This window comes from Salvelinus namaycush, unplaced genomic scaffold, assembly GCF_016432855.1.
Source record: "Salvelinus namaycush isolate Seneca unplaced genomic scaffold, SaNama_1.0 Scaffold62, whole genome shotgun sequence".
NCBI classification, from domain to species: domain Eukaryota; kingdom Metazoa; phylum Chordata; class Actinopteri; order Salmoniformes; family Salmonidae; genus Salvelinus; species Salvelinus namaycush.
The window spans coordinates 312,894-327,761 of NW_024061331.1; positions in this window are offsets into that span (position 1 = coordinate 312,894).

Genomic DNA, 14,868 nt, shown 5'->3' on the forward strand with positions numbered 1-14,868 from the left:
TGATAGCCAGGTAGTGCAGTGGTAAGGATTCACTCCATGGTGCTGAATGAACTGTTTGGCTGCCAGACAAGACTCCGCTGATAGCCAGGTAGTGCAGTGGTAAGGATTCACTCCATGGTGCTGAATGAACTGTTTGGCTGCCAGACAAGACTCCGCTGATAGCCAGGTAGTGCAGTGGTAAGGATTCACTCCATGGTGCTGAATGAACTGTTTGGCTGCCAGACAAGACTCCGCTGATAGCCAGGTAGTGCAGTGGTAAGGATTCACTCCATGGTGCTGAATGAACTGTTTGGCTGCCAGACAAGACTCCGCTGATAGCCAGGTAGTGCAGTGGTAAGGATTCACTCCATGGTGCTGAATGAACTGTTTGGCTGCCAGACAAGACTCCGCTGATAGCCAGGTAGTGCAGTGGTAAGGATTCACTCCATGGTGCTGAATGAACTGTTTGGCTGCCAGACAAGACTCCGCTGATAGCCAGGTAGTGCAGTGGTAAGGATTCACTCCATGGTGCTGAATGAACTGTTTGGCTGCCAGACAAGACTCCGCTGATAGCCAGGTAGTGCAGTGGTAAGGATTCACTCCATGGTGCTGAATGAACTGTTTGGCTGCCAGACAAGACTCCGCTGATAGCCAGGTAGTGCAGTGGTAAGGATTCACTCCATGGTGCTGAATGAACTGTTTGGCTGCCAGACAAGACTCCGCTGATAGCCAGGTAGTGCAGTGGTAAGGATTCACTCCATGGTGCTGAATGAACTGTTTGGCTGCCAGACAAGACTCCGCTGATAGCCAGGTAGTGCAGTGGTAAGGATTCACTCCATGGTGCTGAATGAACTGTTTGGCTGCCAGACAAGACTCCGCTGATAGCCAGGTAGTGCAGTGGTAAGGATTCACTCCATGGTGCTGAATGAACTGTTTGGCTGCCAGACAAGACTCCGCTGATAGCCAGGTAGTGCAGTGGTAAGGATTCACTCCATGGTGCTGAATGAACTGTTTGGCTGCCAGACAAGACTCCGCTGATAGCCAGGTAGTGCAGTGGTAAGGATTCACTCCATGGTGCTGAATGAACTGTTTCGCTGCCAGACAAGACTCCGCTGATAGCCAGGTAGTGCAGTGGTAAGGATTCACTCCATGGTGCTGAATGAACTGTTTGGCTGCCAGACAAGACTCCGCTGATAGCCAGGTAGTGCAGTGGTAAGGATTCACTCCATGGTGCTGAATGAACTGTTTGGCTGCCAGACAAGACTCCGCTGATAGCCAGGTAGTGCAGTGGTAAGGATTCACTCCATGGTGCTGAATGAACTGTTTGGCTGCCAGACAAGACTCCGCTGATAGCCAGGTAGTGCAGTGGTAAGGATTCACTCCATGGTGCTGAATGAACTGTTTGGCTGCCAGACAAGACTCCGCTGATAGCCAGGTAGTGCAGTGGTAAGGATTCACTCCATGGTGCTGAATGAACTGTTTGGCTGCCAGACAAGACTCCGCTGATAGCCAGGTAGTGCAGTGGTAAGGATTCACTCCATGGTGCTGAATGAACTGTTTGGCTGCCAGACAAGACTCCGCTGATAGCCAGGTAGTGCAGTGGTAAGGATTCACTCCATGGTGCTGAATGAACTGTTTGGCTGCCAGACAAGACTCCGCTGATAGCCAGGTAGTGCAGTGGTAAGGATTCACTCCATGGTGCTGAATAGAAAGCTCTGCTGTTGGGACAGATATACGTAGACCCTAACAGTTTGTGGGCACCGCTTGTCACCGTTATAGCTCAATTCATATATTGTTTAGTGTTGTGTAGTAGCTTTTCTGGTATGTATCTACAACAAAAATGTTGAGGCTGCCTCACTAAGATTTACATGCTATAACACCGGAACTGGCCGAGGTAGAGTACATGATCAGTGAATATATTCAATGTAGAGGCTACAATGTGGGGAACTCATGCTTGGTAATAACTAGCTGTATATACTACATTAAAGTCATGGTATATTCTACTCAATTCATAGGCTTCGTTGATGCCTTTCAGAGTGTCTTGAATTCAACACAACCGTCTATGATAGCTGAGGTTCACAGCTAGGTTCATAGCTAGCTAGCCGATATTGACGTTATAATATTGACATTTTACAGTCATGTGTGTAACAGTCATTTTGTCAATTTTCTTTGAGGCAATTAACGATTAACTGGTGGAAACAATTAAAAACAACTGTTGTGAACTAATATTAATATCAAATGTTTTAGGGTCCATACACAGGTCGGCTACAAAGCACATCCCATAGGCATACAGGTATTTTTATCTTCCACTGCACAATAAGAAATAAAATAGTTAGCCAGCTACTTCAGCTGCATTGTATGGCAAATATCACCAAGGCAAGTTTACAAGTCACCGGCAGCGTAAAGTCATCTCTGGTAGAATGGTGGAACTCATTTTAGTGCTTGTTTGTAATTAGCACAGCCAGGCACGGAACACCGCACGGCCAGGCACGGAACACCGCACGGCCAGGCACAGAACACCACACGGCCAGGTACAGAATACCAAACGGCCAGGCACAGAACACTACACGGCCAGACACAGAACACCACACGGCCAGGCACAGAACACCACACGGCCAGGCACAGAACACCACACGGCCAGGCACAGAACACCACACGGCCAGGCACAGAACACCACACGGCCAGGCACAGAACACCACACTGCCAGGCACAGAACACCATACGGCCAGACACAGAACACTACACGGCCAGACACAGAACACCACACGGCCAGGTACAGAACACTACACGGCCAGGCACAGAACACCACACAGCCAGGCACAGAACACCACACGGCCAGACACAGAACACTACACGGCCAGGTACAGAACACCACACAGCCAGACACAGAACACCACACAGCCAGGTACAGAACACCACACAGCCAGACACAGAACACAACACAGCCAGACACAGAACACCACACAGCCAGGTACAGAACACCACACGACCAGACACAGAACACCACACAGCCAGACACAGAACACCACACAGCCAGACACAGAACACCACACGGCCAGACACAGAACACAACACAGCCAGACACAGAACACCACACAGCCAGGTACAGAACACCACACAGCCAGGTACAGAACACCACACGGCCAGACACAGAACACAACACAGCCAGACACAGAACACCACACAGCCAGGTACAGAACACCACACGGCCAGGCACAGAACACCACACGGCCAGACACAGAACACAACACAGCCAGACACAGAACACCACACAGCCAGGTACAGAACACCACACGACCAGACACAGAACACCACACAGCCAGACACAGAACACCACACAGCCAGACACAGAACACCACACAGCCAGGTACAGAGCACCACACAGCCAGGTACAGAGCACCACACAGCCAGGTACAGAGCACCACACAGCCAGGCACAGAACACCACACAGCCAGGCACAGAGCACCACACAGCCAGGCACAGAACACCACACAGCCAGACACAGAACACCACACAGCCAGACACAGAGCACCACACAGCCAGACACAGAACACCACACAGCCAGACACAGAACACCACACAGCCAGGTACAGAGCACCACACAGCCAGACACAGAACACCACACGACCAGACACAGAACACCACACAGCCAGACACAGGGTACCCCTTGTATATAGTCTCCACATTGACTCTGTACTGGTACCCCCTGTATATAGCCTCCACATTGACTCTGTACTGGTACCCCCTGTATATAGCCTCCACATTGACTCTGTACCGGTAATACCTGTATATAGCCTCCACATTGACTCTGTACTGGTACCCCCTGTATATAGCCTCCACATTGACTCTGTACCGGTACCTCCTGTATATAGCCTCCACACTGACTCTGTACCGGTAACTCCTGTATATAGCCTCCACATTGACTCTGTACCGGTAATACCTGTATATAGTCTCCACATTAACTCTGTACCGGTACCTCCTGTATATAGCCTCCACATTGACTCTGTACCGGTACCCCCTGTAAATAGTCCTGCTATTATTATTTTACTGCTGCTCTTTAAATACTTGTTACTTTAGTTCTTATTCGTATAAAAAAAATATATATATCTCTATTTTATTTCATTTTAAACTGCATTGTTGGTTAAGTGCTTGTCAGTAAACATTTCAAATTAAGGTCTGTACACCTGTTGTATTCGGACACATGTGACTAATAAAATGTGTATTTGATTTGACAGAATCACATTATGTTAAAACATTATTATAAAGCCTGATAAGCTAAACAATGAGTTTACAGTAATGACTATAAGACCTTGCAGAAGTACTGAGATCGCTGTGTGTTGTTTGTTCAAAGCCGCCGTGGAGGGTTTTGTGAACACGCCCCCCATCTACTTTAGCGGGTGTAATCTGTATTCGATATGAACGCCCGACTTTTAGTGGCTCTCTACGAGCAGACAAATATACAATGAAACATTCTAGCTCGTGGATTGGATAATTGTGATGTTTATGATAAAAACGTAATGTTGTTAATATAGTAAGGAGTATATTATATATATACGGTAAGGAGGGTATTATATATATTATATATATATGGTAAGGAGGGTATGCCATGGCAGATCCAGAGTGAAATTCCCCCTTTATATCCAGAGGAACACTTTTTACACATGTCACTTTCGCTACATCGATTTATAGCAATCAAAGTTCTCTCATCTCTCTGTAGATCGTTCAACATCAGCTCTCCCTGTTCACCTCTCACACAATCTCCCTTCTCTCTCTCTCACGCTCTCACTCTCTACCACCTCTCCCTCTCTCTCTCTCTGTCTCTCTCTCTCTCTTTCTCTCTCTATCTCTCTCTCTCGCTCTCTATCTCTCGCTCTCTATCTCTGGTATCATGAATCAGCACTTTTCTACCCTGCTGAGCGGAATGAAGAAGCAGGCAGATAAAGACCAGGCCATCGAACTGAAGGAGAGAGTCCTGACCTCTGACCTCTGAACCCTAACCTCTGAACACTAACTTTTCACCTTACACCTCTGAGTCTTGATTGTAATACAAACACACACATATACATACACTGCTCAAAAAAATAAAGGGAACACTTAAACAACACAATGTAACTCCAAGTCAATCACACTTCTGTGAAATCAAACTGTCCACTTAGGAAGCAACACTGATTGACAATAAATTTCACATGCTGTTGTGCAAATGGAATAGACAAAAGGTGGAAATTATAGGCAATTAGCAAGACACACCCAATAAAGGAGTGGTTCTGCAGGTGGTGACCACAGACCACTTCTCAGTTCCTATGCTTCCTGGCTGATGTTTTGGTCACTTTTGAATGCTGGCGGTGCTTTCACTCAAGTGGTAGCATGAGACGGAGTCTACAACCCACACAAGTGGCTCAGGTAGTGCAGCTCATCCAGGATGGCACATCAATGCGAGCTGTGGCAAGAAGGTTTGCTGTGTCTGTCAGCGTAGTGTCCAGAGCATGGAGGCGCTACCAGGAGACAGGCCAGTACATCAGGAGACGTGGAGGAGGCCGTAGGAGGGCAACAACCCAGCAGCAGGACCGCTACCTCCGCCTTTGTGCAAGGAGGAGCACTGCCAGAGCCCTGCAAAATGACCTCCAGCAGGCCACAAATGTGCATAGAAAACCTCTGTCTTTGTGGTTGAATCTGTGTTTGAAATGCACTGCTCGACTGAGAGACCTTACAGATCATTGTATGTGTGGAGTACAGAGATGAGGTGGTCATAAAATAATCATGCTAAACACGATTATTGCACACAGAGTCCATGCAACCTCTTATGTGACTTGTTAAGCAAATCTTTACTCCTGAACTTATTTAGGCCATAAAAAAGGGGTTGAATACTTATTGACTCGAGACATTTCAGCTTTTCATTTTTTATTATTTTGTAAAAGTCTCTAAAAAACATAATTCCACTTTGACACATTTCACTTTGTGTGAAGGCCAGTGACATCATCACATCTCAATTGAATACATTTTCATTTCAGGCTGTAAATATAACAAAATGCAGAAAAAGTCAAATAGTGTGAAAACTTTCTGAAGGCACCATATATAGTATAATATAATATATATATAATATAATATTACACTTAACCGACGCTTTGATGTTTTTTAAGGCTATGCCTTCTTGGAGTCAGCAGTTGTGGTCAGTAGTTGTGGTCAGTGGTTGTGGTCAGTAGTTGTGGTCAGTAGTTGTGGTCAGTGGTTGTGGTCAGTGGTTGTGGTCAGTAGTTGTGTGGTCAGTAGTTGTGGTCAGTAGTTGTGGTCAGTGGTTGTGGTCAGTAGTTGTGTGATCAGTAGATGTGTGGTCAGTAGTTGTGGTCAGTAGTTGTGGTCAGTAGTTGTGTGGTCAGTGGATTTGTGGGCAGTAGTTATGTGATCAGTAGTTGTGGTCAGTAGATGTGGTCAGTAGTTGTGGTCAGTAGATGTGTGGTCAGTAGATTTGTGGTCAGTAGTTATGTGGTCAGTAGTTGTGGTCGGTAGATGTGGTCAGTAGTTGCGGTCGGTAGATGCGGTCAGTAGTTGTGGTCAGTAGTTATAGTTAGTAGTTGTGGTCAGTAGATGTGTGGTCGGTAGTTATGGTCAGTAGTTGTGGTCAGTAGATGTGTGGTCGGTAGTTATGGTCAGTAGTTGTGGTCAGTAGTTGTGTAGTTGCGGTCAGTAGTTATGGTCAGTGGTTGTGTGGTCAGTAGTTGTGTGGTCGGTAGTTATGGTCACTAGTTGTGGTCAGTAGTTGTGTGGTCAGTAGTTGTGTGGTCAGTGGTTGTGGTCAGTAGTTGTGGTCAGTGGTTGTGTGGTCAGAAGTTGTGTTGTCAGTAGTTGTGGTCAGTAATGGTGTGGTTGTGGTCAGTAGTTGTGGTTGTATGGTCAGTAGTTGCAGTCAGTAGTTATGGTCAGTAGTTGTGTGGTCAGTAGTTGTGTGGTCGGTAGTTGTGGTCACTAGTTGTGGTCAGTAGTTGTGTGGTCAGTAGTTGTGGTCAGTAGTTGTGGTCAGTGGTTGTGTGGTCAGAAGTTGTGGTCAGTAATGGTGTGGTTGTGGTCAGTAGTTGTGGTTGTATGGTCAGTAGTTGCGGTCAGTAGTTGTGGTCAGTAGTTGTGTGGTCAGTAGTTGTGGTCACTAGTTGTGGTCAGTAGTTGTGTGGTCAGTAGTTGTGGTCAGTAGTTGTGGTCAGTGGTTGTGTGGTCAGAAGTTGTGTTGTCAGTAGTTGTGGTCAGTAATGGTGTGGTTGTGGTCAGTAGTTGTGGTTGTATGGTCAGTAGTTGCGGTCAGTAGTTGTGGTCTGTGGTTGTGTGGTCAGTAGTTATATTGTAGCATGGTCTGCGCCATCGTTGCTAATATAGATGAATAAAGAAGAATCTCAATTGTACTTCCTTGATTCCTGGCGTTCTCTATCCCTGACTCCTCAAAACCCATTGGATGAGAAGGACTGCAATGAATCATGGACATGCAATTGAGATTTTCCCCTTGCCCTGTATTCAACACTGCACTGGAATCTAGGAATCTGGTCCTAGATCAGTGGTTAGGTTAGTATCTAATGGTTCAGGTTAGGACTGGGGCTATGGGATCTGGTCCTAGATCAGTGGTTAGGTTAGTAGCTAATGGTTCATGTTAGGACTGGGGGCTATGGGATCTGGTCCTAGATCAGTGGTTAGGTTTGTATCTAAAGGGTCAGGTTAGGACTGGGGGCTATGGGATCTGGTCCTAGATCAGTGGTTAGGTTAGTATCTAATGGTTCAGGTTAGGACTGGGGGCTATGGGATCTGGTCTTAGATCTGGGCTGGGGAGGGTTATGTAACAGGAGTTATAAGATGAGATTGTAGCTGACCTGATAGGAAGTCCAAAGATCACCCCAACGCAAACACACAACGCACACGGCAACACACACGCCCACACACGTGTACACACACACACACACGCCCACACACGTGTACACACACACACATGCCCACACACGTGTACACACACACACACGCCCACACACACGCCCACACACACATACAGCTGACCCAGCAGTTTCGAACCAGCTAGTTGGAAATCATGGACACAATATTAAACCTAGTCCTGGACTAAAACACACTTTCAATGGACATTACCCATAATGCAAGTTGAGTCCAGGGCCCGTATTCACAAATCGTCTGATAGTTGGAGATTGACATCCAGGGGTATTTTCATTTAATATGTTTATTTGAACAGGGACAATATCAAATCAAAGTTTATTTGTCACGTGCGCCGAATAAAACAGGTGTAGTAGACCTTACAGTGAAATGCTGAATACAACAGGTGTAGTAGACCTTACAGTGAAATGCTGAATACAACAGGTCTTGTAGACCTTACAGTGAAATGCTGAATACAACAGGTGTAGTAGACCTTACAGTGAAATGCTGAATACAACAGGTGTAGTAGACCTTACAGTGAAATGCTGAATACAACAGGTGTTGTAGACCTTACAGTGAAATGCTGAATACAACAGGTGTAGTAGACCTTACAGTGAAATGCTTACTTACAGATTCTAATCAATAGTGCAAAAAAGGTATTAGGTGAACAATAGGTAGGTAAATAAAACAACAGTAAAAAGACAGGCTATATACAGTAGAGAGGCTATAAACAGACACCGGTTAGTCAGGCTGACTGAGGTAGTATGTACATGTAGATATGGTTAAAGTGACTATGTATATATGATGAACAGAGAGTAGCAGTAGCATGAAAGAGGGGTATACTATATATATATTATATTATATTATATAACATAAAAGAGGGGTATACTATATATATATTATATTATATAACATAAAAGAGGGCTATACTATATATATATTATATTATATAACATAAAAGAGGGGTATACTATATATATATTATATTATATAACACAAGTGTCAGAAGTGGGAAGTGATGCGTTGCACCAGATTTAGCCAACAGCTCATTTACATCTGCAGTCCTCGAAGTACATAGATATATGCTATGTCATGTCAGGTTATGTCATGTTATTCTCTATAGATCCCATTGGAGATGGACATCCAGGGCTATGTCATGTCAGGTTATGTCATGTTATTCTCTATAGATCCCATTGGAGATGGACATCCAGGGCTATGTCATGTCAGGTTATGTCATGTTATTCTCTATAGATCCCATTGGAGATGGACAACCAGGGTTATGTCATGTTATTCTCTATAGATCCCATTGGAGATGGACAACCAGGGTTATGTTGTGTTATTTTCTATAGATCCCATTGGAGATGGACAACCAGGGTTATGTCATGTTATTCTCTATAGATCCCATTGGAGATGGACATCCAGGGCTATGTCATGTCAGGTTATGTCATGTTATTCTCTATAGATCCCATTGGAGATGGACAACCAGGGTTATGTCATGTTATTCTCTATAGATCCCATTGGAGATGGACATCCAGGGCTATGTCATGTCAGGTTATGTCATGTTATTCTCTATAGATCCCATTGGAGATGGACAACCAGGGTTATGTTCTGTTATTTTCTATAGATCCCATTGGAGATGGACAACCAGGGTTATGTTGTGTTATTTTCTATAGATCCCATTGGAGATGGACAACCAGGGTTATGTTGTGTTATTTTCTATAGATCCCATTGGAGATGGACAACCAGGGTTATGTCATGTTATTCACTATAGATCCCATTGGAGATGGACAACAAGGATATGCTGATGCCCAAACGACCAATCAAACTGAGGCTGGAGCCCCATAGCAACACCCCTAGCAACACCACTGCTGCCTTTCTGAAGAGTCCACTAACAACATGACCAAATGCAGAAGTAACCTACCCTACCCTACAGTACCCTACTCTACCCTAGAACACCCTACCCTACCCTAGAGTACCTTACCCTAGAGCACCCTAACCTACCATAGAGCACCCTACCTTCTCCTAAAGTACCCTACCCTACCCTACAGCACCCTACTCTACCATAGAACACCCTACCCTACCCTAGAGTACCTTACCCTAGAGCACCCTAACCTACCCTAGAGCACCCTACCCTCTCCTAGAGTACCCTACCCTACCCTACAGTACCCTACCCTAGAACAACCTATCCTACCCTAGAACACCCTACCCTACCATAGAGAACCCTACCCTGGAGTATACTACCCTGCCCTGGAGTATACTACCCTACCCTGGAGTATACTACCCTGCCCTGGAGTATACTACCCTACCCTGGAATACCATACCCTACCCTGGAGTATACTACCCTGCCCTGGAGTATACTACCCTACCCTGGAGTATACTACCCTGCCCTGGAGTATACTACCCTACCCTGGAGTATACTACCCTGCCCTGGAGTATACTACCCTACCCTGGAATACCATACCCTACCCTGGAGTATACTACCCTGCCCTGGAGTATACTACCCTACCCTGGAGTATACTACCCTGCCCTGGAGTATACTACCCTACCCTGGAATACCATACCCTACCCTGGAGTATACTACCCTGCCCTGGAGTATACTACCCTACCCTGGAGTATACTACCCTGCCCTGGAGTATACTACCCTACCCTGGAGTATACTACCCTGCCCTGGAGTATACTACCCTACCCTGGAATACCATACCCTACCCTGGAGTATACTACCCTGCCCTGGAGTATACTACCCTACCCTGGAGTATACTACCCTGCCCTGGAGTATACTACCCTACCCTGGAATACCATACCCTACCCTGGAGTATACTACCCTACCCTGGAGTATACTACCCTACCCTGGAATACCATACCCTACCCTGGAGTATACTACCCTACCCTGGAGTATACTACCCTACCCTGGAATACCATACCCTACCCTGGAGTATACTACCCTACCCTGGAGTATACTACCGTACCCTGGAATACCATACCCTATCCTGGAGTATACTACCCTACCCTGGAGTATACTACCCTACCGTAGAGTACCCAACCCTACCCTGGAGTATACTACCCTACCCTGGATTATACTACCTTACCCTGGAGTATACAACCCTACCCTGGAGGACCCTACCCTAGAGTTTCCAACCCTACCCTGGAGCACCCTACCCTGGAGTATACCACACTACCCTGGAGTATACCACACTACCCTGGAGGACCCTACCCTAGAGTTTCCAACCCTACCCTGGAGCACCCTACCCTAGAGTATACCACACTGCCTTGGAGTATCCCATTATACCTTGGACACCCTACCCTCAAGTTTTTTATTATTTTTATTTCACCTTTATCTTACCAGGTTGGCCAGTTGAGAACAGGTTCTCATTTACAACTGAGACCTGGCCAAGATAAAACAAAGCAGTGTGACATAAACAACACAGAGTTACACATAAACAAACCTAGAGTACCCTGCCCTACAACACCCTACCCTATAGTACCCTACCCTTCCCTAGAGTACTCTACCCTATAGTACCCTACCCTACCATAGAGTACTCTACCCTATAGTACCCTACCCTACCCTAGAGTACCATACCCTATCCTGGAGTATACTACCCTATAGTACCCTACCCTACCCTAGAGTACTCTACCCTATAGTACCCTACCCTACCCTAGAGTACTCTACCCTATAGTACCCTACCCTACCCTAGAGTACTCTACCCTATAGTACCCTACCCCACCCTACCCTAGAGTACTCTACCCTATAGTACCCTACCCTACCCTAGAGTACTCTACCCTATAGTACCCTACCCTACCCTAGAGTACTCTACCCTATAGTACCCTACCCTACCCTAGAGTACTCTACCCTATTGTACCCCACCCTACCCTAGAGTACTCTACCCTATAGTACCCTACCCTACCCTAGAGTACTCTACCCTACAACACCCTACACTACCCTAGAGGACTTTACCCTACCCTAGAGGACCCTACCCTACCATGGAGTACCCACCCTACCCTGGAGATACATAAGCTAGGGTACCCCCCAGAAATGTCCGGGAACTTGCAGGTGCCTTAGTGGAAGAGTGGGGTAACATCTCACAGCAAGAACTGGCAAATCTGGTGCAGTCCATGAGGAGGCGATGCACTGCAGTACTTAATGCAGCTGGTGGCCACACCAGATACTGACTGTTACTTTTGATTTTGACCCCCTCTTTGTTCAGGGACACATTATTACATTTCTGTTAGTCACATGTCTGTGGAACTTGTTCAGTTTATGTCTCAGTTGTTGACTCTTATGTTCATACAAATATTTACACTTTACGTTTGCTGAAAATAAACACAGTTGACAGTAAGAGGACGTTTCTTTATGTATTGATATATTGATTGATTGATGTTATTTATCAAGACATATTTACAATTTCATTCAACTAGGCTCTCGAGTGGCACAGCAGTCTAAGGCACTGCATCTCAGTGCAAGAGGCGTCACTACAGACCCTGGTTTGATTCCAGGCTGTATCACATCCGGCCGTGATTGGGAGTCCCATAGTGCGGTGCACAATTTGGTTAGTGACGCCTCTTGCACTGAGATGCAGTGCCTTAGATTGCTGCGCCCCTTTGGAGCCCTGTACATTGCAATATGAATGTTCAATAGGCACTATAGGCTGAGTTGTGAGGTGATTTCCCACAGTTAACGTCCCGCAAAAAGAGCTACGATGCTAATATTTGTGTAAGCTCTTTAGAATTGTAATCTGTGGGTGTCAATGACTAGGCTGGTACCCCATGTCATGAACCCAAGATCCATAAGGCTGGTACCCCATGTCATGAACCCAAGATCCATAAGGCTGGTACCTCCTGTCATGAACCCAAGATCCATAAGGCTGGTACCCCATGTCATGAACCCAAGACCCATAAGGCTGGTACCCCATGTCATGAACCCAAGATCCATAAGGCTGGTACCCCATGTCATGAACCCAAGATCCATAAGGCTGGTACCCCATGTCATGAACCCAAGATCCATAAGGCTGGTACCCCATGTCATGAACCCAAGATCCATAAGGCTGGTACCCCATGTCATGAACCCAAGATCCATAAGGCTGGTACCCCGTGTCATGAACCCAAGATCCATAAGGCTGGTACCCCATGTCATGAACCCAAGATCCATAAGGCTGGTACCCCATGTCATGAACCCAAGATCCATAAGGCTGGTACCCCATGTCATGAACCCAAGATCCATAAGGCTGGTACCCCATGTCATGAACCCAAGACCCATAAGGCTGGTACCCCATGTCATGAACCCAAGATCCATAAGGCTGGTACCCCATGTCATGAACCCAAGATCCATAAGGCTGGTACCCCATGTCATGAACCCAAGACCCATAAGGCTGGTACCCCATGTCATGAACCCAAGATCCATAAGGCTGGTACCCCATGTCATGAACCCAAGATCCATAAGGCTGGTACCCCATGTCATGAACCCAAGATCCATAAGGCTGTACAAATTCTGAGATACATGTTGTGATTTTTTTTCACGGTCATGTCATATAAAGCAATAAAACGTCATATGTGCTCAGTTTTAGGACAAATTTAAGCGGAATACATAATACAAAAACAATTGGGCCATTTTCCACGGTAACAGTGCAGGAATTGGTCAAAATTACGAAGCCGCTTTTGAATGGATTATTTATGGATCGTTTATGCACTAAAAGTGCAGGGATTGATCAAAATTGCGAGCTCTAGCATAATCTGCGCTGATTGGTTGATTTTGCATTGAATTATGCGATCTCGGAAACCTGGAGGGACTGATTATATTGTCCAATTGTGGCATGATTCCACAATTTATATCCGTTTGCATCAGTTCCAATGGGCAACTTTTATTTTGAACCCGAACAGTCGATTCTACAATTGTTGCTCAGGCAAATGTTGTTCACAACACACACGCAATAAGGAGATAGGAGGGAGACTGTGTGAGAGGTGAAAAGTGAAGCAGGGAGGGATGGTGAATGATTGGCAGAGAGAACAGGGGCATATTCATTACGGAAACCGTTTAACGTTTAAGAACTAAATGGAAGCACACAGAGCAAAATGAGAGTTTCTATTGGGATAAATTCAGGTATGTCCCTCCACGTTTTGTTCTGTTTGTTCTGTTTGCTTCCGTTTCAAGGCACACTATTTCTAAAATAGTTTTATGTGAAACCACACTGTTATTCTAATGATTTGTTTTATTTAGTTTAGTAGAAGCTCATGTCTTAAGGATCCTAAATAATGCCATAGATTACATTAAAATATATTAAACTAGACGGCAAGAAAAGTATGACGTAAGATGTGAACCTGGTATTCCAACTGATTATAAGCTGCAATATTATCTTCTGATTCAAAATGTTTTTCTTACGTTTTTCTTTCCTAAAAAGGTACTAAACAGACTCTGCCCTTGGAAGGGAGAAGGCTAATACTCGGTTCCAGGAACCGGATGACATGTACGTGACATATGGCATTGGTTCTGGGTCAGAACGAGAAATGTTTTTAATTTGAGCTGATCACTGTTTGTTTTATTGGAATATGAAGGTGAACTTTGCTCTGTGTGAAGGAGGTGAACTTTGCTCTGTGTGAAGGAGGAGAACTTTGCTCTGTGTGAAGGAGGTGAACTTTGCTCTGTGTGAAGGAGGTGAACTTTGCTCTATGTGAAGGAGGTGAACTTTGCTCTATGTGAAGGAGGTGAACTTTGCTCTGTGTGAAGGAGGTGAACTTTGCTCTATGTGAAGGAGGTGAACTTTGCTCTATGTGAAGGAGGTGAACTTTAAGACCAGAGATTCTCTGCACTGTGTTTATAAATGCAGAAAGTACAAGAGCTGTAAAACGTGTAAAGTGGATAAATAGTTTGTAATGGGACCTGGGCTGTGTATTTACATCCAACGGCCACACAAGGGCGGTATTGGGATCTGAAAAGAAACGTATGCAGATGACCAAGTCGTAACACTACAATTAGGCCCAGCTGATTTAAAATAGAAATACAGT